Here is a 5,046-nt window from a genome sequence, read left to right as displayed (position 1 = left end):
TGTACTCTTTGTGTTGTTAAGTACACTCGGCACAATCCCAGCATCTGATGGGCTTAGGCTTTATTCAACCCATATGAGTTGGGCTTGGGCTTTGTTCAGCCCATCTGAGGTGGGCTTGGATATTTTGTTTGCCATTCGTGATTATCATTTTCTCGGCCCCCACAGCTTTGCTTGCTCATTTCTTGTTTGAACCTATAATGTTGATTAATTATCAACATTATTTGCTACTAACTTTGCAGGCATTCATATGTTCTAGTTTGGAGCTGAACCAATGGAAAGTTTTATTTGTTTTCTTCATTAGTCTTAGGAAATGGAATATATTTATGTTTTAGTGAGTTACTAACACCGCAGGAGATAATGGTTTTAACGATATTTATTTAACGGTGTTTTTTTAAATGGCACTTTTGTAATGAGGGAAATTTTTTAAAACTAAAACGACACCGTTTTAAGAATTGATGGAATTGAAAACGCCTTCAAATGTCTGAACCCTCCCTCTCTCTGTCTCTCCCTCTCTCTCCAAACCCTTATTTTGAATTTGAGGGAAACTGATCGTCTCTGTCTCTCTCTCTCTCTCTCTCTCTAAACCCTAATCTCACTCTGAGAGATTAATCTCAGTGATTTCGATTCATCTCAGAGAGGGTGTGAGATTCATCTCAGAGCGATTTCGCTTTCGATTTCGATTTCGATTTCGATTTCAAGGTTCTGTCTCTCGATTCTGAAGTTTTGTCATTCTCGATTTTGAAGCTCCACCGCCACCACCACCACCTGCACCGGCGAGAGCGAGCACTGTCATCTACTAGGGTGAGCACCACCGTCTACAATCTCAGTTTCGTATTCTCTTTCTCTCTCTCAAGCTCTTCCTTCCCGTCGATTCTTCTCCTAGGGTTTACTATCGTGAATCTTCTCCTAGGGTTTTCAATTAGTGTTTTGAAGAAAAAACCTGGTGAATAGCAAAGAAAATATTGTTTTCGGTAAATCTAGTTGTACTGATAGATAAATTTTCTGCTAAAAAACACCAGCCATCTCTAACAATCTGCTCAACATGGGTACAATGTTGATTTAGTTGTTGATTTTCGTTTGTGCAGATTAGGATCGAAAATTGGGGGAAAACGCCTTAGATTGAGAAGGCAGTTGCAGAGTTTCTGTTCTATATATCTTCTCTCTTCTATGGAATTGTCATTTTATATGTTTTTAATATAAATAAATGCTAGTCTCAATTCATTTGAATTGGTCAACTCTATACAAATTACAATTAGTCAGATTTGTGTTGTATGTTTATGTGTAGTGCTTACAATTGGTATGTTTTCATTGTCTCTGCTTGTATAAAGCCTCTTTTCTCATGAATTTTGGGTTTTGTTAGTTGAAAAATGTTGGTCTGAAATTTTGGGTTTGTCTATATGTTTTCCTGTAATCATGTAGAGGACAGGAAACTAGGAATTACCAAGAACTTTGCGTAACTCTTTTGTGAACTGGTAAAAGGAGAATAAAAAATGTGAAATAAGTTTTTGGATGCCATTATCATATTGGTGCATTTTTTGTATCATCAAACCAGAAAACCAGTTAGGAGATGCAGTCACCAGAATTGCAAAACAATATTTGCAACAACAAACCCACAAAATTTGGCACATGGTGAATGTATAGGTATGGCGGTTGCAAATTAAAACCTCACCCCAAAATAACATTCAAATAACTGACTAGCTTTTTAATCACTCTGTTTTTGGTTTTTTTTAGAGGGAATCTCAGAGTTCTATGGAAAATGATATAATATATTGCTATTGAAATAATGGCATTTAAAGTTTTTTTGAGTAAAACAATGAAATTGTTTCAAGTGAATTTATTTTATTTTATTTTATTTCAAGGACTCTACTGCAGAGCTCTTCATGGTAATCTTCTTATTGTTTGTCTTTGCTGTAATTAGTAATATAGAATTCAACTGTTGACTCACTGGAATTGTTTTCAGTGTTTTTGGTTTTTGGTTTCTTCTTTTGCTTTTTAAAGTTATGGTTTTGGGGGATATGGTTAGACTTCTCAAGACAGTTTTTGGGTTAGGATTTTTTTTTTTTTAATATTTTTTTTTTTAATATTGTTATTAAAGTTCATCACCTTTGGATACTTTGACCATTTTAATTATTTTGTTGTGTATTAGACTTCAATATAGTAATAATATCCTTCTAAGGTGGTCCACTTATCCTCATGAGCTGAGCTGACCCTTTTTCTTCTCTCTTTTGTGTTGTTGATTGGCTTTGACAATTTTGTGCAACTTGTGATTGGTACATTATTAACACCCATGAGTTGAGCTGAGCTAACCCGGAGCTGAGCTGCACCTTCGGACTCCATTTCGTCTTCGCTTGCCAATTGCTCCTTCTCCAACCACTTGTCTCTGCCCTTGGTAACATTGCCCCACTTCATTCTCTTCTTCTTCAACCTTCGAATTGATTTCACTTATAGATGATTTGACTTTAAGTTCAACCTTGTACTGAATACTTGTGGTTAATTCACTATATTGAGCTATATATATATATATATATATGTACTAGAATGTGTGCACACCTGATGGGTGATATGAAAATAAAAAATATATGTAGATGAAGAGGAAAAGAAAGCTGAAGAAGTTACAAAAATGTGAAATTTAAAATTTTAAATAAAAAAGTAAGGCAAATGTAGGACAATTTGGGAATGAAAAAGCAGTGATAATGCTTCACTGGGCTGTAGGGTTTATGTAATAGAATAGTAATAACATAGATGTATATTGTGTTCTAATTCTTCTTCCTAATTGAAATTTTTTAATGGTATTTGGCTGGGGATGGTGTTTGTAATTGGGCTTCACTCAGTGTAATTACTGAGTTGCAACAGTTTGATAGGATTGGTATAATATGACTTTTGAACTATATTAATACTCCAATGCAATGCTGGAAATTTGTTGTCAGCGTATGAAAAAAGTTACATGAATGTATAAAGAAAGGAAATTTACATGCTTTTATAGCTTATTTCTAGTTAATGACCAGAAATAAGTTATTTTTTTATAGCTAACAGAAATTTACATGCTTTTATAGCTTATTTCTAGTTAATGACCAGAAATAAGTTACATGAATGTATCAAGAAAGGAAACTAACAGAAAAGAGTCCAAGAGTGTAATAAAATTCCGTCAATTATAGAGTGTAATAAAATTCCGTCATGTTTCATGACAAGATAGTATAATTTATGAATGAACATGAATCTTGTGTTAATCTGAATTTGAATGATTACCATTTCTTTTTCTTTTAATTGTTTTATGATTTCTTATGTTATGGCTACTTAAATTTTGGAATTTGATTGTTAGAACTGTCTTTGCTCTGGAGCATTGTCAATGCCAAAATTGGTTTTGAATTGAACTAACAGTTATGTTATAGGGTCCCTAACTATAAACCAATATCACAGTTTTCTGAATGGTTTTCTTGGTTTAACAACAATAGTGGAACTCTAAACTCTAAACCCTCTCTCCAATCACCAAATCTGAGCAAGGTTGAAATCATCGAAAACCTTTAACGATCACCTTTTCCACAAATCAACCAAAACTAAATCACCTAAACATACTATGCCAATGTTGTAACATTGCAACTACCTGCTCATAACCTGGTACTTGAGAATTTCTATCGAGAATTGGAATCCTATCGTGATTTATATCTTTTATTCTTATTTTTTCATTATTAATTTCCATCCTATTATGTGCAGAATGATCCTTGACTTTCTCACCATAGTTTTCTTGTTAGATTGCTCATCAAAACTTTAATCTTTAGCGGTTGATTTAATCTTTTCTAGGAGACTTTTGTTGGAGAATATATGGAAATTATGTAGTGCGTTTTTAGCTTTGCATGGATATAGACTCTTGGACTCTTTTCTGTTAGTTTCTTGACGGAATTTTATTACACTCTATAATTGACCATCTCTTTGTTTGCTTCTGTGTGTGTGTATGACACTCCAATGTTGTTTTTATTGCACTTTAGAGTTCTGAGGCTGAGGAGGACTTGGCTGCTCTGGAGAAGAACTATGAGGAAGTTAGGGCTTGGTCTGCTAGAAGAGAAGATGATGGTGATGAGTACTAGGCTTATTGCTTGTTTGAATTGAAACCAATGGACTCAATTGGTTTACAATTTGGATTGCAATTTACCTTTTAGATTTATGTTTTTGGTGGTTTGTGTTTGTGTTATGTTTTTTAATAATCTGTGTTTGGTGTTCTGAGCTAATGATGATGGTTATGATATTCCTATGGTAGTTTGTTTTTTGAATGAAAATTTATGTGGAAGTTTAGTTGAAATTTATGATAATCTGCTTGTTGAATTTGTTATTTGACAGGTTTGTTGCCTGATTTTGGGTTAGAATAATCATGCAATATTTGTCTACATTTAGTCAATATATTGAAATAGCAGCAAACATTTATCCATATTATTGTTATTTTTTAGCTTTATTATAGGTAATTTTTTAGTTTAATCACATAGAATTGGCATAATTTCAAAAAAATAAAAAATAAAAAAGCTATAACGGCGCTTTTCAAATGCCACTGTACCGCCATCGGTTAGATTTTTAAAATATAAAGACATTTATGACGACGTTTTAAAAACGCTGCCTATAGTAATATAACGATGATTCTGAAGCATCGCAAGGCTACAACAACGGCCGTGTCTTTGACTTTTGGTATTAAGCATCATGAAAAGAATTAGCGACGTTTTTTGTCTTCATAGCAGCGTTTAAAATGCTGCTAAATGCCTAATTTTCTGCAGTGTAACAATTTAAATGGCCTAATTTTCTGCAGTGTAACAATTTAAATGGCTTCATTCTGTTTATTGGGTTCATGATTTTGGGACGGTAAATCTGTTTAATTTCTTTTCATTGAACTTTGGTACTTCATGCGGTTTAAACGTCTTATGGATTTTATGTTCTGCTATTAATACATTGGAAGTTGGTTTTTTTTTTTTTAATATGGAAAGCTTCTCGCCATCTAATATTATAGGATACTGCCTGATCATTTTTTATTTCACAGATTTTATTTGCTTTGTCACTTTCTAGATG

General features: G+C 33.3%; 1 long non-coding RNA gene across 1 annotated transcript; it reads left to right on the top strand.

Moving 5' to 3' along the window:
* Window positions 1-511: 511 nt before the first annotated feature.
* On the top strand, window positions 512-4,294 carry LOC145816682 (uncharacterized). Its single transcript, XR_014358765.1, has 2 exons — window positions 512-801; window positions 3,984-4,294. It is a non-coding gene; the product is annotated as an uncharacterized LOC145816682 (long non-coding RNA).
* The last annotated feature ends 752 nt before the right edge of the window (window positions 4,295-5,046 follow it).

This window comes from Camellia sinensis, unplaced genomic scaffold, assembly GCF_055761805.1.
Source record: "Camellia sinensis isolate YWXY unplaced genomic scaffold, ASM5576180v1 Unanchor4, whole genome shotgun sequence".
NCBI lineage: Eukaryota > Viridiplantae > Streptophyta > Magnoliopsida > Ericales > Theaceae > Camellia > Camellia sinensis.
This window is presented reverse-complemented; position numbering and strand designations above follow the sequence as displayed.